Here is a 23,315-nt window from a genome sequence, read left to right on the forward strand (position 1 = left end):
GAAGATTATAAACGTTCTTATGTTCTTTAAAGCGTTGCACCATCTTCTCGACAAAGGCTCTTGACTTTTTAATATACTTGGCCGGTGCTGCAAATGTCATGTGCGGTCCTTTTTGGTGTGCAAATTGATATTTTTCTGCTCTCATATCTAGATAGAGCTAGAATTAGGGCGTAACAGCCTTAGTAAACACTGACTTTTATCGATGATTTCTAGCAACTCATGGCATGCCCATGCAAACCATCATAACCGTCGGGTAGGGGAAGTCTTCCCCTACCCGATGGTGTTGTTGAATTGCGTTGGAGAACCTTAATTTTCTAGAAATAATCGAAAGCAGTCATTGTTTACAAAAGCTGTTACGCGCTAATTCCAGCTCTATCTAGATATGCTCTCAATATCACGCGCGATATTGGAGCATAATGTAATGCTTGATATTGATTTTACAAGCTCCTTTGATATTGCGAGACTATTCACAACGCGTAAAGTTGAAGCCTCGATTGAAGCTGAGAGTTGAATCGACGCAAAAATGATTCCGTTGCACCTCGTTGTCTTAGAAAGAGAAGGTATAATAATGCTATCTCTTTTTTGATATAGGACTATGTCTGTGATTTTTATATGGGGGTACACTTTGTGAAAACCGAAAATGGGACATGTAACAAAATTATGAAAGATTTCGAACGTTAATTACTCAGCTGCCCCTGAACCAATTTTAATAATTTTATCACTAATCGATTAGAAATATTCCTACGCATATGTTAAAGTTAAGACTTTATCATTTTTCAAAATTTTATCACTTAAAATTGCACGAAAGTGCAACTGTTGCTATGATAATTAAAATAATCACCAATTGCTTGCGAAAAGCGATTTCCCTAACACAGATTTCAAAGTTAAATTCCTTCCGGTCTCATCAAACGGTGTTTATTCAATCACTGCGTGGTGAGTGGTGGTGATCTCCAGTTCACAACGAAAGGCTGTCTGCAAGCAGCGTCCATAGAAAGAGGAAGAAGCCGTACAGCTATTGATCGGAATTAGTAGCTCTTCGTGAGTCGCTGTGGGCCATCTATGTCAAGCGCGTCATATTAAAGAGTATAAACAGAGAGAACTCCGCTCGAATTCCTATTGCTGCACAAAACACAAGCTCCTGCTGCAGTTAACAAATAAGATTTATTATATAAGACCACGTAGTCCTACGCAGAGGTGGCAACAGTACATTTTTTGAAAAACCATCGTCCAGAGCGAAACAAAACAGCCAGCACACGGGCGACCGTGTATAACTACATTCCAAGCGAACAGCGGAGATAGAGAATAAATAAAATCTCGCAGCCTGATTTTTCCAAACAGTTTATTGTAATGAAATTTTAGCTGCAGGCATGCGTGTGACAGTAAATTACCAACTCCCTTATTTACGCATAATTTTAACATCAATGCTTATGAGTGGTCAGTCTTCATTCTTATCTTTTAATTCCATGCAATAAACATCAAATAAATGCAGTAATTAACCAGAAATCAGCAAAATTCTACACGACATAAATTTATTTCGCGCGCGCCGCCGGTCTTGTCTGCTTCTTTGTGCGAAAATGTTCTGTCGCTGGCAGAAAACAGTTTAGAAATGTCATGACATTTTTGCCGCTTGCCAGTTTGTTTTTGTGTGTCGTCACAATGGTTATCGCAAAATGTATCAAATGTTAAGGAAAAAATGTTAAACTCCAGGACTCGTGCCACCACTGGTCCTACGTCACCATAGCGTACAACCCTATAGGGCTGTCCCTGCTGCTAGCCGAGATTTGCAGCTGGTAAGTTTTGTTAGCTTGATATTCCGAGCTGCGCCATCACAGCTTGCAATATATCAACCGCAGTTGTGTGCTTGTTGATTTTTGTCTACGAAAATCAAGCGTGATCTTGGGCTTTGGTGAGATTTGATTTTTTGATATTTTTCCAACACTGCACAGTGGTCCAGAATGCAGATTTAGGTGGAATTATAATTTTTGAGCCTGAAATTGAAACTTTAGACTAAAAATCTCTTCTACAAAGTTGTTCCTTATAGTTAGGTCCTCATTTTTTATGACAATGAATTCTAGGGTGGTTCCTATTATCATTAAAAAAAATCTAACTTTTTTGTTTGAGAATTAAGGTATACATTCTTCGGCAAAGTTATAGCTGAGCTGATTTCAAGCAACTTTGTAAAAGAAAACTTTTTTGTGTCTCTTAAATTGGCCGATTTAGAGCTATTTTCTTGAAATAAGTTAGGGTGGCTCTAAAAATAACAGTTGTTTTGCTCTAGTTTTCTTATTTCGAATTTCTCAGCAAAGGTGTCATGAAATAACTTTTAGATCTTAAGGAGGCGCAAATTTTTGCTGCACAAAGCTTGTCAATATCTTTCGCCGATCAAGAGTTATTGACGTTTTTATACTAAAAATATGCACTTTTCAAATGGTAATATCTCTGGTTGGGGCAAACAAAAAAAAGTTTTTTTTAACTGCATTTGAAAGGGCGTATGTTATTCTCAATAATATGAAAAAATTGGAGGTATGTTATTTTTTAAACTCGTATAAAATCAATTTGAATTTATTCATATTTTTTTACTATATTTGGGTACATCTTTTTTATTAGAAGAGTTACAGACAACAAATTTCGCTATAAAACATTCGCCTTAAAGAGTTTTAAACGTCTCTAGAAGATGACTTCATGAGAAATTTCAAATAAAAAAGTTAGAGCTAAAAAACTATTTTTTCCAGGAACACCCTAATTCAACTCCGAAAAATTACTCTAAAATGAGAACGTTAAGAGATAGAAAAAAAAAATTCTTCGATAAAGTTGCTAATTTCTTCGACAAAGTTGCTTGCAATTAACTTAGCTACAACTTTTTTAAACAACATATGTTTTTATTTTGTAAAACAAAAAAAGTTAGTTTTAAAAATTCCCTAATTTGAGGACCACCCTGACGTTTGCAAACACCAAAAGAAGGGAATTTTTAATAACAAAAACTTCTTTGAATACACTTAATGTCCAAATATTGAAACAAATGTACTAACACATTTTATTTAAATTTGTCATTAGAGTGGTCCTATGAAATCTATCTTTTGCCAATAACTTTTTTATTTAAAATTTATCATGAAAGCTATCTTCTAGAGACTTTTAAAACTCTTTAAGACGAATTTGTTGCCTGCATCTCTTCTAAAAAAAAAGATATACCCAAATTTAGTAAAAAATATGAATAAATTCAAATTGATTTTATACGAGTTTAAAAAACAACATACCTCCAATTTTTTTTTGTTTGCCCCAACCAGAGATATTAACATTTGAAAAGTGCATATTTTTAGTATAAAAACGTCAATAACTCTTGATCAGCGAAAGATATTGACAAGCTTTGTGCAGCAAAAATTTGGTTTCAGATCTTAACGAGCAATATAATAATGGAAAAATAATTCAAGGAACTCAAAAGCTTCACTCTTTCATTCCTGTTTCAGAAAATATAATTAAAGCCAAACGTTACTCAAACTGTAATGATAATGATGCCAAAATATTGGATGTATTTAGAAAAGTGATGTACATAAAAATAGAAAGAAAGTGTATTTACAGTATAAATAAATTATGTATTATCTGTTTACAAGGTTTCCCAATAAAAAAAAAGTAAAAAAAGATAAAACATGTATTTTGTTGATTTTAGTTGAAATTTGAAAACGGGACATCATTTCCTATATGGAATGTGTAAAAATACACCGATGAAAAAATAATAAAAATATAAATAAATAAATATGGCTTCTTTGACTTTTATGATGTCTTAAGAAATATTGTGCATAATTATGATGCGATTTTAGAAAAAAATATACACTGTTTAAAAAATGTGGCTTAAATAAATATTTGAAAAACACGAAATTTTCAAAAAATCATAACTTTTTTGTTTATGATTTTATCATTACCAAATTTTACCAGTTAGTAGCAAACATTATGAACTTCAATGCAACAAAAAATTATTTTTTTTTCAAAAAAGAGGTTTTTGAGAAATTAAATTTTGAATATGACATTTTTTCTCATCGAAATAAACATAAATTATCACAGTGTATAAGTTTTTACAGAATAACCCAATTAATATCTATAACTTTGCTGAAGACACCATGTCAATCGAACAAATCATTTCGACAATATTTATATTTTAACTCATTAGTACTGTTTTTACACAGGTCCTGTTGGAAAAGTAATCGTTACCCAATATTAGGAATTGATAACATAAAATGACATTTTTACTTGAAAGGAATAACTGGGGAAAATTTCAGCTAAATTGGAAATGGTCGTTCAGGATCGATTCGCGAGCCTTCGTGGAATCTCTCTGTGTGGCCTTAACAAAATTCAAAACCTCACAATCAAGGATTTTTTTAATTACCAAAATGTTTAAGATTTCTACAGACTACGAGATCTCCATGAATTTTCCCTAGATCTCATTTGTAATCAAATTCAAGATTTCTAAAACCATGTCTTGATCCAGCCTTTCTCTTTTTAAAAATTTGTCAAATGTCCCATTCAGTCCGATAGTGTTCGGTCTAGTGACCTTAAAAAATGCTGCTGTTTCTCAGTAAATTATGGGGTTTTATAAATATTAGACCTCATTGTGTTTGAGTATATCAAGTAACCTGAACTTAAATAGTGTACCGTAAAACGGGGTAACTTTGGCAGTTTTTTTTTTTTAAAGTATGTTCTAAACATTTTTTGTATTTTATTTAGACTCTTGAGTTTAGTTGAGTTGAGAGTAGGCAAAACACTTGCCTATTACAAGAAGAATCAAGAGATTCCGAACACAACATTGTCCCGAATCAAGTGAATCCAAAATTATAAGAATTTAGAATTATAAGAATTTAGAATTATGAGATCACAGATTTATAAGAATGCCGAATCAATAAAATCCAGAATCATGAGAATTCTGAATAAAAAGAATGAGGAATTATGACAATTTAGAAACAGCTTAATTTTAAATCAACGGAATTCAGAAGCAAGAAATTTCAAAACTAAGAAAATCCTTAATCAAGAGAATCAAACAGCAAAAAAAAATCCATTTCCAAACAAATCCCAAAACTCGATAACTCAGAATCAAGTACCTAGATCAAAAATTAAAAGAATCCAGCGTCACGAAAATCCATGTACAAAAGGATCTTGAATTAGCCAAAGAGATGTCGCAGCAAATCTAAGTGATCCTGATTTTAATTGTAATTCAAAATCAACTCATCCTCTGTCTAATAACGAATAAACATTATGGAATATCCAAGGATGTTCACCTGCATGCCTGCTGGAGGTTTATTGGAATACATTATCAAAGAACCCTTAGTAAAAAATCTCATTGGGGCACCATCTAAATCACGTTTTTCAGAGCTGGCGCCACAAGTTTTTTGGTAACATCCTTGGCTATCATTTGGAGGGTTGCCCCAGGTTTTCAGGCAAAGTGTTATTTTGGGCCAGCCTACTGAGCACTAAGCCGAGTTCAGAGATCACTAACGTTTAACAAAGTTGACCGAGGTTCTGTGACGTTCTAAATTTTTCGTTTAACTTTCAAATTCAACATTATTCGCTTAACTTCTACAAAGATTGCTGAATTACTATAAATTCGCTTCACTTCTATTAAGTTTTCCAAACTTTTGAGAATTTCGTCGATTTACTACCAAGTTCCCTGAACTATTCCAAGACCTATCTTTAAAGAAGCCCTAAAGTCAAAAGAAGGTCCGGAATGTTAGTAAAGTTTCCTCAAATAAAACAAAAATTTAACTTACTTCATCGAAGATCCTCAAACTTGTTTTCCAATTCTACGAAGCTTTCCAGAATTACTTCGAATATCTCCGAATTTATTTTAGATTCTCTGCATTTCTTCGATTTCCAAAGTCACTCAAGTTTTAAGAAGTTCAATAAGAGAAAAATGCCTGAAGCTCATTGAACTTCCCCAAATTTCTATACAATTCTACAATTTTTGGTGTAGTTCTACAACATTGTCACGTCATTGAAGTTTTACGAAGATCACTGGATTTTTATGAAGTTCGCTAAGCTATTGCAAAGCTAAGGGCTGACTAAAAGTAAATTGGTACGCCACTCGCGCGCCGCTAGCACGCCTCTAGTGTTGGGAATCGAAAATCTTTGACAGTGGTTTGTTTACACTTCTATAGAGAACAACTGGTGCAAGTTTGATCAAAATAGTCGATCGCGTTCAGAAATAACGTCAAATGGAACTCGAATGAAGAGAAAATATTGTTGCCAAACACCTGGAAACTCCGGAGTGGTGGGGTTCCAAGCTGGCTTAAGTGCTGAAGATGCTGACAACAACAGTTTGTCGAGTGCTCAAAACCTACAAAGCAACCCTGAGTGTGGAAAGGAATCAGCGGATCTACGGAAAAACTTGAACCAGGGATCGTCAGCTGCGCAGCAAGGTGTTGAGGTGCGTTAAAGCCAACCCCGGTCTTTCGATCCGAGATGTCGCCAGAAGGCCCGGTACATGAAGCAGAATTCCGTGACCAAAAAGCGAGCAAGGCTCCTGTACGAAGGGCAAAGTCATCTTTTGGCCCGATTTGGCCAGCTGCCACTACTCCAAGGTTGTTGTGGAGTGGTATCAAGATCTCCAACAAGATCGATTTTGTCCTCAAGGTAAAGAATCCTCCGAATTGCCCGGAATTTCGACGAATCGAAAAATACTGCGCATTTTCAAAGCAGCGACTTCGACGAAGTGGCGGGGTAGTCAAGGACATCCAGCAAATGCGGCCACATGGAAGAAATGCACTGATTCCGTGTCCGTTTCCACTGTGCGTGCGCTGATGGGTTCCATTAAGAGGAAGGTTCGAGATTTCGTTTGAAGTGGAGAAATGTAACCATCTAATGCTCTAACTTTGAATAGACTTTTTAAACTTATTGAATCACGAATTACTGGTCTTTTTGTGCGTACCAATTTACTTTTAGTCAGCCTTTAGCTCATCTCCTACATAATTTGCTGCATTTCTTGAAACTTCTAAGCAGTTCCTGGACTAAGAAATTTTCTAAAGTCCTGTTAAATTTCTGAAGATGTTATAGAGCTCCTTGATATTAAATAAAAATTACTTCACTTTTACGAGGTTCCCCAAACCTTTTTGGAAGATTCAAAAGACGTTCTCTTAAGTATTACCTTCTACGGATTTACATTAACTTCGAAGAAGGTCCCTGTAAAGACTCAGTTTTATAAATCGGAATTAGTGTGACATGCGAAGACATTTACTACCGATTTTGTTAGCTTTAGCTATGGCCCCATCCAGCCCAACATCCCGTTTACGCCTGGCAGCTACATTTTACTCTGGTCAGATTTGGCAAATGTTACAATCAGCAATCAATAGAACGCTCGCTGCTTATAATCCAAGCCCAATTGACATGTAATCCGACAAATTTTTGGCGGGAATTTCTTTACGCCCTGACGTCAGACCCATTTCGTCGTTATCAGCCGGGCTCCACTCGTTCGGAGACGCGCGCGAGTTCATCAAGCTGTGACCTCTCTCTCTCTCTCTCTCTTGGCCATTATTTTCGCTCAAAGCCGCCTTGTTGGTCTTGTTGGTCTATTTTCCGAATGCATTAGTGCAACAAAGTTTGCATCTACCGAGCGACGACGGGAGTCGTTAGATTTTATTTCGATCCATCCATCATGCGGTTGAACATTTTGTATTCAACGGTTGATTTCAGCCGAGGGCAGAATGTAATTACGATTACAGTACGGTGTTATTTATAATACGAGTTTTGTCTTTTGGATTTTTTAGTTTTCCTTCTAAAGCTGTGTGACGATTTTGGATTAATGTCTTACGGAAAGAACAACGATGTTATGGGAGGAAAAAAAAAGAAGTAAATCTTGAGGGGTACGACGGAAAATGAATAGTTTATGCACTCTCGGAGACGCGTTTTTTTACTTGCCTAGTAACATCCAAGTTTCACCCCTCACGCAGCAGCCGGAATTGGAAATGTGTTGACTGAAAAACTAAATATTATTCCTTCGGCTTTGCGCATCTCGTGAGGAGGGTGATTTTTTTTTTCTCATCGGCGCTCAGGACCGCTAAGACGGTAAATTGTTTTACCGCCAATTCTTACCCGAATGGAAATGTTGATGTATTATTACATCGCATGTTTAACCATAGCATTAGACCAAAGATGAAACACCAACTGACAACTCCGGCTCCGTGAAGACCTTGACAAATTTTTTTTTACTCGGGTAGTCCCCAACGTCATCTGCATCTACCGAATTCCATGATATCACGAAGTGCATAATTTAACTGGAGCAATAGATCTCTGTCGTTTCTTTTTTGTTTTCCGTTCGGATCAAAGTGATCCTGTGAGAAGACATAACAAAAAAAATGCGGAAGAGGCAATTTCATATCCTTGAGAACTTTTTTTTCCTTCCATGGTTTTTATTTGATTTAATGAAACGATCTGAAGTAACGGCAGTTGACAATTTTAATGATATCAATTTTTTTGTCCGAGCGATTCCAAACCAAATAAAAAAAATGTCACTCTTAACAACTTCAATCCTTCTCAAGAAGCTGGGATGGGCTTGGAAGGATGTGGTTTTCCCGAGGAGAAAAAAAAATTCCACCACCCCAGGGATCAAGTTTTTCCAGTTCTGCCCTTATCGCTCTCATTATCCGAGAGGGGCCGAGAGACTCGTGAGCACGTGAGATCCCGGAGGTTATACATAAATTAATCCAATCCAGAGCTAGGACAGATGTCGGATTTTGGTCACCTCGCTCGGATGCTGCGTTACAAATCAACAAACGGCCGATAATGGTGATTGCGCAATTTACGCAACTAAATTCGAGTCCAGTGTGTTGTGATGAACCGGAACCGGCGCCGCCGAGAGGGGTTAACTGGTTCTCGAGAGATGTTTACTTTTCTCGGAGAAAATTTAATTTTAATTTTGTTTGGAAAATGTTTTTCCTTCCAGAAAGGAAACAATGACGGCGGCAAGGGGAACTGGAGCTCGGAATCTGGGAGATTTACATAATCTGGACAGGCGGAACATGTTGATTAAGTGATCATGTTGACCTCGCATCGGTTGTGTTGGAAACGAGGCAAGGGAGAGGAATCTTGCACCAGATGGGTAAAATTGTACGATGAAATAGTGGACTCATGGGAATCGCTGGTTGTGGTCAGTTGAGAAATTTATTGGGCATGATTGGGCTGAATTAGCGTACATTGCTTCTAGCTTGTGATTTTAAAAGAAGTGATTGTTTTCTTGACACCCATTATCGCAAACAAGCTTCGAATACCGTCTTCTGAAGATTTGTGTTTTATGAGGGTTCTGAAGACCATGGTTTACACTTGTAGAATGCTTTAAAACCACGATAAAAGTTGCAGTGATACTTGCGTTGAGATGGTGATGGTAGATTAGGTCGAATTCCAATAGGCCTAATAGATCGTTAGGCCGAAATTCTAATAGTCGTTCACTTTTCATGATACGACATATGTTGTTTTCGCGATTATGTTGAGGGTGTTACGGACATTTATAAAAGTCATTTTAGGGTTTTGAGGCCTTTTTTGCGATTCAAAGCCTGTTTTGGTTTGTTTTAGGTCTCGAGTCGTTTTTTTACAACGTTATGAGCTGGTTTTATAATCAGTTTCAAAACTACATTATTATGTCGATACTACTCATGCGTTTAGATAACTTACTGAAAAGGTATATTTTTGCCTATTTGGGGAAATAACCGGGATTTAAGACCTACAATGTATATTCAATACCTATTTTGATTAAATTCTATTATATTAAAAATTATAAGTCTGATTTCTAGAATTTTTCTACGAACTCGGAATTCTGAACATTTCCTTAGTATGAATTACCAAAAATGAAGTCTGAGATGTAAGTAAATGGTGATATCCCAGAGTTTCGGAAAGTTGTTGTTCATAAATGATTCTAGTGAAAATCCTTACCAATTCCTGAGCATCGTGATTTTTTGTTAAATTTTGCAATCTTCGATGACAATGATTATTTTTATTTGACTATTTTAATTTTAGAACCTTGAACATTTTTCTTGTCACAGGATCGTCAAATATTTACCATTCAAATTTTCAGAATCTTGACAAAAATCCTGATTTGGGACTTGTGTACGGGATCTATAAAATATTCAATGCCTGAATTAACTAAAGTTTTTCTTGGGATACCTTTGAAAAATTGTTAAAGATTTCCCTACGATAATTTCAAAACATGTTCATAGATTTTTTTAAAGCATTATTAGGGTGATATTTTGCCATTTCTGGGCTAGTTCAAACCAAGACCTAAGATTTTTTTATTCGTAGCTTGTCTGGAGATTTGACTCGTGACCCTTAGCATGAGTGTTTTAATCAAGATTCTCCTTAGTAAATTTATGATTCTCTCCGGTATTTCCTAGAAAGTTTCTGCATAACATATTCGGATTTGGTATTTACTCCAGAATTAGAACTCCGGAAATTCACTCTCCATTTATTTTCGTATTCTTGATAATTCTCACGAGAATTTGCTTCAATATGCTCTTACCAGTTTTTCTTGAAATTCCCTTAAAATATTCCTCAGAAATCTGTTGGTATGCCCTTAGGAATGTTTGAAAGTATTCTTCCAAAATTTCCTAGGATTTAATTTAAAAATTGTATGGAATACTTCCTGAGAATTCCTTTGAAATTCTGCTCAAAATGTTCAACGTTTGGAGAATCTCTTGGAATTATTCTCTTCGAATTCTCTTTGGAAGTATCATGAGACTATCATTAGAATTTGAAATTTCTCCTAGAATGCTACCTCGATTTTTTTTCGGAAATGTTATTCAAAATTTCCTCTAGGGACCTCACCGGAAATTCCATGAAACTTTCTTTAAACTAGTTTGAAATTATGCAAAACAATTTCTAAATTATATTACATGCTTTTAGAATTAGTATCGATATTCAATTGGAGCTTTCCTCAGAATTATCTGACTGATTGAGTGATTGAATAACTTTTAAGAGATTTTCAGCCGTGATTTAGGATAGTGACAGAATTGTATCCATATTATCATTAAGTATTTCACAATTCCTTCAGAGTTACTATAGAATTTTCTGGAATTCTACTCATAATTCGGATAATATTAGGTTGTGAAATAGCTTGGAATTCACTTGACAATTTTCTTGAAATGCTTGTCAAAATTACCTGGAACTTCTAGTCAAATTTCTTTAGAATTGTACTCAGAATTCCTATAGAGTGAATTGTAGAGGACCATTAGCTTGAGCTTGAGCTTGAGCTTGATTGACCGCCCACGGTTGCTACTCTGTTACTACTAGATCAGCTGTAATTACACAGAGAACCAATAGACGATGCTTGGGACTAGCAATCACCCTCAATGTGTAAAAACTGGTTATTCTAAATTAGGCAATACCAGCGCCGGCCGCGCCCGAACACAGGTCAAGAAAGGAATGGGAAGGATTGTGTTGACATGACACTCGCTTTGATGGAAGCCGAGAACACCTCTGCACTTCCACGAGGAATCACTGGGAAGTTGGATAAGAGGGTTGGGTTTGCAGCAGAGTTCGTTTTGGTAAACGATAAGCTGAATTGATGTCCTAACGATCATATTACGCGAAGGAGCTTGGGACTAAACCCACGGTCTTCTGCTCAGTAATCAAAAACGTTTGCCACTAGGCAGACGAGCACCTTTTTAATCACCGAGTTGCTGTTATTACCATGTAGTCATATTAACAAATAAAACGATTGACGAATCTTGAATGTGGATGGGCCTGAGATTAGACTCATGATGTTCTGCTCAGTAAGCAAAAACGGTTGCTCTAAGGCCACCGAGCCCCTCATATCACATAATACCGTTGCTCAAATTTGTGTATGCATTCAAACCCGGAACCAACGACAACAACGAGTTTCGCAAAATACACGATACACAAGCGATTTTACCATAAATCTCTTTGATATGTAAGGACCTGGGACCGCGTTTTTCTGCTCAGTAAGCAGGCCACTGTAACCGACGATCTTTCAAATCCGAAAACTAAAAACTACGAAAAAGTACTTAGGCCTTCATTAAGTTCCACTTTCACGTGACGTTCAATGGCAGGGTCCTATCCAGGATTACATCTGAAAAATCCAAATCTGGCCAACGCCCACCCTAAACCTAAACCTGTTCTAATCCACCTGAAATGACTAACGAATGGAAGGCTTTGACTACCCAGCCATGCAATAGTCTCATTCCGTGCCTTATGGCAACTTGATAATTCTATTGCGCTCATCTTTTGGCACCACCCAGGGGAGACTTGGTCCTGTACCCAATGCTTAACTTATCTCCATTCCACTCAGCTACTCGCAATTTCTTGTGATATAGTGGGCGGAATATTATTGTATGAGACAATTCAATGCAGACGTCTTTCCAAATTTGGCAGATCGACAGGTAATCGGTGAGTTACCACGATAGTTGCTATTCAACAACTCGACAACGTCCCATCGTCAACGCCTGCTATGAGAATTTCCCATTGCAGACGCCAACGAAATGACGTCATCGAGCTATCGATCAACTACCCTGGTTATCGCTTGGTACCTTATAGCACGATGCTAGGAGGCGAACCGGAAAAATCGATAAGCTACCTCTCCCCCAATTGTAGAGGACCATTATTCTCATCAAAACTCATTTGAAATTCTTATCCAAATTTAATGTGTCAGAATCCTAAAATGTTATCTTAGTTCAACATTTAGGTTTTTTGTTAATCTGAGATCTTGATTATAGTGCCATATTTCTAGTTATACTTAGACGCATACAGCCATACCATAGCCATGTAGTTTTCTTCCTTATCGCAAATTATTAGACTCGTTTTTTTTACATTAGAGTGACCATTTTCATGTTGGGGTAGTCCAAAAAATCGTTTTTTTTTCGATTTCTTTTTTCAAAAATTTATAACTTTATAACTATAACCACTGGGCCGATTTCTAACATCAAAATATCAAATAAAAGGTAATTCTACCATATGGTCACCCTAATGATAAAATAAAAAATACTATTTATAGTTTTTAAAAGTCTGAATCTAGAAAAGTTCACAAGAATGTAAAAAAATGGCCTAGCCTAGTCTTCTATAAAAATCGTCTACCAATCTATCACTTTATAACATTCTGCAATAACACACTCGGCCCAGTAGGATTCCGTGTAATACCTTTCGAGAAATTTACATGTAACTGAGAAATCTAAAAAAAATCTGACTTAAACAAATTATCTAAATTATGAAACATAATTTGTTAATATGTTGCGATCCTGGAGCCTTACAAATTTTTAACATTCTGTTTTTTTCTCAATTGTGGTGATTTTTCGGTTCCTCGCCTTACACATAATATTTCGTAGTTGTTTGTTTAGCGCCACCAATTGTTGAAATCAGCCAGGTGAATCTGGGAAAAGTACGTTAGGCACTCGAAAAAAACGGGATTCTAATTTATTAAATCCAGCGGCCACTCTGATGAAAATGTCTTTGCTTGTGATCTTGCAATAGTCACAGGCTTATCACATTTTTTTGTCAATCTGATCCCATTGTACTGGCTTTTTTAACTTCGTGATCTTGGAAATTATCCGGGCCTTAGGTGTCGGAAAAGGGTCAAGGAAAACGTTCATGCTCTAGGCATTTTTTCGACGAATTTTAAAAAATCTTTGAAGCTCGCTAGCTTCAGTATTTGTTCAAACATCGAGAAAAAATTCATGTCACAGAATCTTGAATTCTTTTCTCAGTCCATTAAATTGTATTGTATATTAAAAAAAAATCAAGTCCAGATTTTATGAAATGAATTTCTATGATCAAAATCTTATAAAAAATTTCTACGATTCGCAAGCATTTAATTATTTTAACGTAGGATTAAGTCTTTCGGAAACATATAAGGGATACAATTTAAAAAAAATCACTTGATTACACAAAGGTGGTCAGGTTTTGACCACTTATAACTCTGTCAATAGCGGATGGATTTTAATTTTAAACAAGCCAATCGATTGGAAATTTTTCAACGCATCGGATAAAACGAACAATTTATCAATTTTCAATAGATCACTATTGAAAATTACACAAATATCGAACTGTTACAATGGTGATCAAAATAATCACCGATTGCCTGCAAAAAGCGCTTTCCCTAACACAGATTTCAAAATCGAATTCCATCCGGTCTCGCAGAACGGTGCTTATTCAATCACCGTGTGTGATGGTGTCCGGTCGGTCGTCATCAGCATCAGCAGTGCCTTCGACGCGTGGCGTTGAGCATAGTTCTCCAGTACACAACGAAAGGCTGCACGCCAGCAGCGAGCTACAGCCAACATGAGCGTCCATTCACCGAAGAAGGAGGAAGAAGCGGCACCGCTACTGATCGGATTCAGTAGCTCTTCGTGAGTCGCTGTGGGCCATCTATGCCAAGCGCGTCGCCCTCGTTCCAAACAACATACAGCTTACCAGCCTGTGTTGAACACCCTTATAGCTCAGCATTACTCAACCATCACGACAAAACGGTCCTTTTCTGGACCACCATAAATTTGTTAAAGAGTATTTTCTGGATATTTGTCAAGGTCATCAATCGTATGTCAGTTCCCATAAGTTTAAATCTAACATACCATATATTTTTAAAGCAACATTGGGGGTGTAATTTAAAAAAAAAACAAAATCGGTCGGGGCATGGCACCACAAGTTCCGTGCATTTTGTGCACGAAAATGCGTAATTTTGTCATCAGAAAACGAGGCGTTTCCGTGGTGGGAAAAAGTGGTTTCTTTAACACAGTCGCCGAATATTGATAACTACGTCAAATCTACGGCTGGATATAACCTCTTACTTTTTCTAGGGCTGTGAACTTACATTCTATATAATCAAAATATCAAAAAATGTTCCTGGCCATTCCATTGTCTTATTTTTTAGAAATTAGTGATCTCCAATGGTTAAGTCCCAGCATTAAAGCAATGTTCCAAAATCTTTAGAATATATCCCGGAATCATACAATCGAATCGAAAGTTCCTATATCCTTTAAATTTGTTATCTTAAAATTGACAAAATCCGAGACTTTGAAGAATTAACATTAAGTTCTAATCACCAATTCACGGTCTGAATCTAAAATCATCTTAGAGCATTTCCAGCCCAAAACGCAAACCGGTTGGTCATGAGTGTTTCCGATTTGAATGAAACATTTTTCACGTGTTCGTTGCTACTAATGGTTGCATTTTTCATTTAAATTAAATTTTTTTCTCCAGTGTAACTTTTGAAAAGGGCGTATAAAAAATGGATTATATTTTTTTCAAAAAATCATAACTTGAAAATTATTGATCTGATCAAAATGGCTTATGAGAAAAAGTTTTAGGTAGTTAAATTATCTTTGCGGAAAAAATACACTGAAAGAAAAACTTAGTAAATTAGTATTTAAAAAACGTAAAACGACGATTATCTCAAAACACCCCCCCTTCGATCTTCATAATTTTTTTTTTTTCAAGAAAACTGAAAAAATGCCCTAATATTTGGTAAAGAGTGTATGCTGGTAACTTTCTTAAATTTTTTTTTATAATTTTTGAAATTTTTGTTGGTTTTTACAAGTTGGTGAAATTGCATATTTTTTAGTAAAATAGTAATTTATTTGGATTCTACGCATAATTTTTAAAAACTTTGTATATAGAAACTTTTTTCCTAAGTCCAGCCGTTCTCAAGTTAATGCAATTAAAAAAAAATAATTATGATAATTTTCTACATTTTGGGCCATTTTCAAATGTTAGTCGTGATGTCCAGCAACGAGATGTTTTTCCATGAATATATATTAAAAAACAGACAATTCATTCTCAAATATGGTAGCTGTCAGACTTACCCGTTTCTATTTAGACGCAGCGGAAAAGAAACAAGTTTATAAGTAAATACTCTCAAATATACCCAAATAATCAACAAACCCACTCATGTGCTTTTTTTCTGTCCTCTATTAGTTGTTTACCAGGATAGAATTGTGTATGTCATAACAGAGGCTCAAAACATAAACAGGTAAACAAATATGTTATTAAACCTGTAATTGAGGTAAATTATCTAGGTACTTCTCTGACGTATACCATATTGTGCCTTAAGAGCTCATCCCGCGATATCACAACTACATAAAAAAACACCCCGTGGAGGCTTCTTACACTCACACCTAAAAAAGTTTGCTATAATCAATTGTACCTAATGAAGATAGGTATAATGTCAACATTGTAATTATTCTGCTACATATATATATATATATATATATTGGGACGATCTTCACCTGTTCCATTCAGTTCATCTCTCTTAGCGTTTCAAGTTAAAAAGCAAGTAGTTTTTTACGATGGATAACAATTTCAAGTGTTGTAAACCTCTACCTAAATCAATTTCAAAGCATGACACAGTAGCAGTTCAGTTGTTTATCTCAAAATTATTAGAATTTTTAAAGTTGCAAATAACAGTCCAAAAGTGTATTTTTATGTCAGATGTAGATGTAGATGTAGAAATTGAATGGCATTTTTTTGCAACTTCACACGGCAAAGGTCCTTGTGATGCGATTGGCGGTACCCTTAAGAGAATGGCAACCAGAGCAAGTTTAGCTAAGCAACACGAGCACCCTATAACGAACCCTAAACAACTGTACGACTGGGCAAATAGTCGTAAAGAAGATCTTCAAACAAAAATGTCATTTTGTTATGTTTCTACGGAAGAATACAAAAAGGCTGACACGGAATTTGATCCAATTTTTATGAAAGTGAAACCAATTCCTGGAACTCGAAAATATCATTGCTATATTCCAGTTTCAAACAACCAAATTGCAGTAAAAATATTCTCTAATTCAAACGATACACCCAAATTATTCAATGTATTCAAATAATATGAGTTGTAAAATAAAATAATAAATATATACTATTTCTTATCTCAACAAATCTTTCATTTGACCACATCAACGTGCTTCTCTTCCGCTGCCTCTAGATAGAAACGGGTAAGTCTGACAGCTACCATATCTGAAAATGAATTGTTTGTTTTTTAATATACAATCATGAAATAAAATCTCGTTGCTAGACATCTCGACGAACATTTGAAAATGGCCTAAAATGTTGAAAATTGTTATAATTATATTTTTTTAATTCGCATTAACTTGAGAACGGCTGGACTTAGGAAAAAAGTTTTTATATGCAAAGTTATCGAAAATTATGCGTAGAATCCAAATAAATTATTATTTTTCAAAAAAATATGCATTTTCATCAACTTGTAAAAATCAACAAAAAATTAAAAAATTATAGATTTCTTTTTAAGGAAATTACCAGCATACACTTTTCACGAAATTCAAGGGTATTCCATCAATTTTCTTGAAAAAAAAAATTATGAAGATCGAAGGGGGGGTGTTTTGAGATAATCATCGTTTTACGTTTTTTAAATACTAATTTACTAAGTTTTTCTTTCAGTGTATTTTTTTCCGCAAAGATAATTTAACTACCTAAAACTTTTTCTCATATGCCATTTTGATCAGATCAATAATTTTCAAGTTATGATTTTTTGGAAAAAAAAATAATCCATTTTTTTATACGCCCTTTTCAAAAGTTACTCTGGAGGAAAAAATCATATTTAAATGAAAAATGCAACCATTAGTAGCAGCGAACACGTGAGCAATGTTTCATTCAAATCAGAAGGGGTCGAGACAAAATTGATATTTTTTTTAACGATTTGAGCTAGAAATGCTCCTTAGTAAATAGTTTGTTTTCATTAAATCGACTTACAAAAAATAGTGCAGAATGAGGAATTGTACAATATACTTTTCTTTAAAATTTGTCGAACCTGAATGAAATAATTTTCCTCCATACAAAGACGAGTAAGCTTGAGATATGACCGAACTTTGGTTTTCAAAGGCAACAAATTCCTATCCTCCAGAGTATTTTCCAGGTTAGCCATGAACAATTCACATAAAAATGGAGAAAGCGGATTGCCCACAGCACCTTTACTGCCGCTCTTCGCATGTCGGTCCCATAGTTGTTTTTGTCAAAACTGAGTTTTTCAATGCAAATGGTAGATAATCACCCATATTTTCACAATACTGGATGAACTCAACAACTTTGTTCTGAAAAAGTTTGAGAAGACAGTCAAATTAGTTGTCCCATCACATAAGAAGCAATGGTACGAAGCTAACTTAAAACGCGATTTTCTCGGCTTGCTGATTTTCGCTATGGGACGGACATGCGAATAGCGGCAGTTTAGTTTGTTTATAAAAATTTCCTCTGAAATGAAATAATTTTCCTCCATACAAAGACGAGTAAGCTTGAGATATGACTGAACTTTGTTTTTCCAAGTAGAATCCTCACGTTGCTTCAGAAGCCAGTCCTCTAAAAGGCTGATGGCTTCCTTTACTGGTACAAACCCTATTCAACCTAGGATCAAAGGTTTACCAAAGATTCACAAACCAGGAAACGAAATGAGGGAGATTATCTCGGCTGAAGGATCCCCCACTCATAAGCTTTGAGCCAAATGACTAGTAAAGGAATTTCAAAATATGCCTAAACCCTTTACCACTCACTCAGTTAACAGCACACAGAAATTCGCAAATCAACTTCAGGCATCAGGAGAGATTCTGGAAGATGAAGTCATGGTTTCATTTGATGTCACAACACTTTTTTCGAGTGTACCAGTAAAGGAAGCCATCAGCCTTTTAGAGGACTGGTTTCTGAACCAACGTGAGGATTCTACTTGGAAAAACAAAGTTCGGTCATATTTCAAGCTTACTCGTCTTTGTATGGAGGAAAATTATTTCAGTTTCAGAGGTAATTTTTATAAACAAACTAAAGGTGCTATGGGCAATCCGCTTTCTCCATTTTTATGTGAATTGCTCATGGCTAACCTGGAAAATACTCTGGAGGATAGGAATTTGTTGCCCAAGTGTTGGTTAGTATCAACAAAAGATTCAATAAATGTCTTAGGGAAAGCCGGAGTCTACGAAATCTCTTGCCCAGATTGCAATAAAATCTACATTGGTCAGACGAAACGGACTTTGGAAACAAGGTTTAAGGAACACATCGCAGAGGTAAAAAAAGCTAACAAAGAGATGGATAAAGGACTTCATTATGAATTTAAATCCAAGGTTGCAGAACATATCTTCACAAAGGGGCACAATTTGACAAAGGATAACATTAATATCCTGCGGAGTGTATCTTCGCCTTGGAAACTAGACGTAGCAGAAAGTTTATAAAAATTTAAACATAACCCATCTACATTGCTTAATAGAGATCAAGGAAACGGATACTCTAGATGCAATTATAACGGAATTTAAAGGAAATAAACCAACACACTGAAAGCTCTTCACAATACACTTGCTTATTCAATTAATTAAGTTATTATTTTGATACTTTTATGAAGTATCATTATAGATGAATAAAATAATTTAACCATTTGTTTTATTTTAAAGTGGCATAAAAACTGCTCATGATGGGTTGTAATTGTGTAATTGTAAACGTTGGGTCACCTTGCTGCCTTCTATTGAATGCGTTTTGTGCTCAAAAATTCGTAATTTTGTAATCAGAAAACGAGGCGTTTCCGTGATGGGAAAAAGTGGTTTCTCTAACACAGTCGCCGAATATTGATACCGAGCACTGAGCATGCCAGACGGTACCTAGCTTTATGCATGTTGATGCTAATTTTATGCCGCTCCTATTAAGATAATTAGGCCAAAACAAATTCTTGCCGAATTCTCTTAATAGGAGGGGCTGAAATTTGCATCCTACGTCAAATCTACGGTCGTGTCTTGGATACAACCTCTTACTTTTTTATTGATCCTAACGTCACTATATGGTCAATAGTTTCGTTATTTTTGTCACTAAAGTCACTACTATTATACTACATACCAACTACCCTGCTAAACCGGGTGAGAGATACCTCGAATGGTCGAAAGACAAAAGGTAGGATGGACAAAAGGTTGAAAATACTAAAGGTTCAAATGGGGATGGATCCGGCGTTGTGGTCAAAATCACGAGTTCAAGTTACAAATATTAAAGTATTACAGTTATCATATTACAAAAAAAAAAGGTCGAAATGGACCAAAGGTCGAAGGGACAAAATTTCAAATGGTCAAAAGGTCGAACGAAATAAAAGGGACAGAAGCTCGAATAGACTAAAGGTCAAATACTCAAAAGTTTAAAACGGACAAAAGGTCGACAAGATCAAATGGCCAAATTACTGTTAGTGGATCGATAAATAAAAAGTAGAAGATGTCGGAAAAACTGTATTCTGAGTATAGCAAGTAAATAAAGCTTAGGTTTTGAATAAGTTAACTGAAATACTCGAATGTTATGTCTCTAGTTCTCTCTCTCTTGAAGTTTACTGCTTCTTCAAAACACGAGCAGTTCTTTGCCAGATTAAAGCTATTGAACAAGCTAGCTGAAAATTCTCGAAAGTTTTTTCTCAATCTTGAAGATGACACATTCTTCAAAACTCAAATGTTTTTTTCTCTCACTTGGAGTTGACTCCTTCTTTGCAACATGAGCAGTTATTTTACAAACACTCCAATTTAAAGCGCTCTCGGCCTTTTTATCCATTAGACCTTGTGTCGGTTCGACCTTTTGTCCTTTTAAAATTCATTCGAGCTTTTGACCATTTTGACCCAAAGAGTTTAATTCGACCTTTTGTCGCTATAAATTTCATTCGACCTATTGTAAAATCGACTGTTTGTCCATTTGTCATTTTGTCCCTTCGACGTTTTGTCCATTCAACCTTTTCTATTCGACTTTTTGTCCATTCGACCTTTTGTCATTCACTTGAAGTAGCCCAGTTTGCCCAACTCTTCCAAAAAATTATTATTTCAGGCGGACTAGTAACAACATTGCAAACTGCCGCTAGTTTTCAGGCCTAAAACCCAGCAATTTCTAGTTTGAACAGTGCAAGTATTCGATTGAAGCATGTACCACATAGCGTAGATCACGGGAAGTAGCCAGTTTGACCTAACCAACTTATCAGCCCGTTTCCGCTTGCAGGGAAGTTCCTTTGAAACCCTGCTCATGTGATTAAACGCAAATCAGCGGGCTATCGCCTAATTTCACAACGTCTAGTTCTTATTGAGAGCCTGTTGCATAAAGTCCACCGTTTCATGAATGAAAGTGACTTTCCACTTATCACTCATCTCAAACACCGCTGTCCGAACGGGCGGCGCACCGGATGCATGCAAGCCAATCTCATTACGTTCGTGTGCACTTGGGTTTTGACCTACATTTTTTTTGTACCCTGCTAAAGGCAGTTATCGCTGTCCGAAAATTGATTTAAATTAAACCATTACTTAATAATCTCGTAAAACGCAGTCCCACAAAAGTGAGCGATGATCTCATCCCCGAGCAAATGGGAGCCTTAGCAACAACGAGAGGATCTAATCGCGCACGTGTTGAGGAAATGTTTCCTTTCCCATACGCACGCATCCTTTTCGGGGAATGCTTTGTCCTTTCCGCGCGATTGTTCACTTTAGTTCCGCTGGCTGTTTTTTTTTTGTGTGTGTGTGATGTAAATACAGAAGCAGGAAAACGGCGGAATTTTTCGGTATCCGATCTCGAAAGTGAAGGTGTCTTGGGGTTGGCCTTGCTGCTACCAGGGCTGCAGGTAGGATCGGGACTTTTTGGTAATAGAATAAAGCAAAGGATTATTCCTTTCAGGCTTTGGAAGCGGAACACTTTGTGGCTTCTTCTTTTGACAACTCTGGGCTTTGATTTACGTTTCTGGCGCATGAGAGAAAGGTGTTGGGAAAGTTACGTCAAATTGATGATCAGAAAATTAAGTTTGAACATGAGCATTGATGACCATGCAATTCGTAGTTGCTACTCCCGATTGACCTGATTTTACGAAATATGCACTGCTAATCAAATGACTGGGGCCTGGAACTAGCAATCCATTATCAGTCTGAAAATTCTGGCCACTTCCTTACACTCATCGGGGAACAGAAGGTTTGTAATTTTGACAGACGTTGCTGTTAAATACCAAGATAATACAGAATATCTGTCATGAGAAGGGTATTGAGTTAGTGAAAAAGGTTGCTACCGTGGTAAGTGATATGATCATTTGACAACAACTCTTTAATATGAAGGATTGAAGTCACGATCTTCTGCTCAGTTAAAAAAACGGTCGCCATTAGGCCACCGAGCCCCAAATATCACGATGATCCGCCATACAAACTTGACACACCCAATTGGACAAAGAAAAGTTCCTGAAATTCTTGGAAAGTTTTTCAAGATCTCGGAATTCAAGAAATAATATAGGCACCGAACATTGTAGATTGCCAGGATCTCGAGATATATCCCATACTTGGATGTTCACATGTTCACTAGCGCCGTGTAGTGAGAGAATTCTGAACTGAGCTGTCTATCATCCGGAAAGCCTTGTTCACCTGAACAGCTTTGCCGAAGGCTACAATTTCCGGAGATATTACAAAATTATTAGTGGTTTCTTGAAATATTAATTGACACCAAAATGAGGACTGTGACGAACAACCTTTGTAGGAGACACTTTTTTCAAAAGTTTAAATTTCAGTCTCTAAATGCATCTTTCCTGTTAAATTCCCATTCTAGACCACTGTGGAGTGTTGCAATTTTTAATAAAAATTTAGTCTTGCATTGCCGGAAAAGTAAAAACGACTCTGCTAGGTGGATCCATTGAAGTTACTGAAGCTCGTATCAAAAATCACATCATCATCGTCGGTTTTACTATTCAAGATTTGCTTCCGTCCTTTTTTCGATATTTCATTTTAAGCTTGCCTTACATGATCCTTCCTCTTTCCCGACATTCACGTGAATTTGTTAAATAAGCTATATTGATAAATCTAATATTTAAAAAGGGAAATGAGGGTTGACTTGTGTACGACTTTATAAAATTGGCCTGGATTCAGAAGGTCAATAACTCAACCTCGACGACATTTATTCCACTGTTATGCGCAGTTGAGCATTTTGCTGAAAGGATCGAAACATGTCCATCTTACCCCAAAGTTCCTCCTTTAGTCACAATATATTGCGTATTCGTTACTCTCTTTACGCTGCATCGCCGCACCTTACAATTCGATCCCTTAAAATTAGCATATTTTCAATATTTTTGGGCTCGTCTTCCTTTTTTTGCATTCCTCCTACCTTGGGAGCCAAGAGCCCAAAAGCGGAACACGTGCGCAGCACAAGACCCACACCCAGAACCGGGGTCCGGGAAACGTTCCCGTTCAAGCCATTCTCGATTCTTCCTGAACAAAAGGAGTGGGGGTGTCTTCAAGCGTGTTAAATTACCATCTTGCAGTAACATCGTCCCCGTTTGTCCACAAATTCCTCCGGCAAGACAGGAACTATGGAAACCCGATTTCCTACGACGCAGTGCGGTGCCATAAAAAAATAAAAGGTTTTGATCGTTGCAAACG

The 23,315-nt window shown here is 36.3% G+C and overlaps 2 protein-coding genes across 2 annotated transcripts in view; one reads left to right on the plus strand and one right to left on the minus strand.

Annotated features, from left to right (window-relative positions):
- Window positions 1-20,375, minus strand: part of Zip99C (Zinc transporter Zip99C) — a 141,964-nt gene extending 121,589 nt beyond the window's left edge. The window contains exon 1 of the mRNA XM_065231325.1: window positions 20,364-20,375. The gene's annotated coding sequence lies outside the window, so the exon portion shown is untranslated. The remainder of the gene's footprint in view (window positions 1-20,363) is intronic.
- LOC135709122 (uncharacterized) overlaps window positions 1-23,315 on the plus strand; it is a 287,841-nt gene that overhangs the window by 84,195 nt on the left and 180,331 nt on the right. The window lies entirely within an intron of this gene.

The sequence above is a fragment of the Ochlerotatus camptorhynchus genome, unplaced genomic scaffold, assembly GCF_037179485.1.
Source record: "Ochlerotatus camptorhynchus isolate MF236.1 unplaced genomic scaffold, CSIRO-AGI_Acam_v1.1 ptg000350l, whole genome shotgun sequence".
In the NCBI taxonomy this organism is placed as follows: domain Eukaryota; kingdom Metazoa; phylum Arthropoda; class Insecta; order Diptera; family Culicidae; genus Ochlerotatus; species Ochlerotatus camptorhynchus.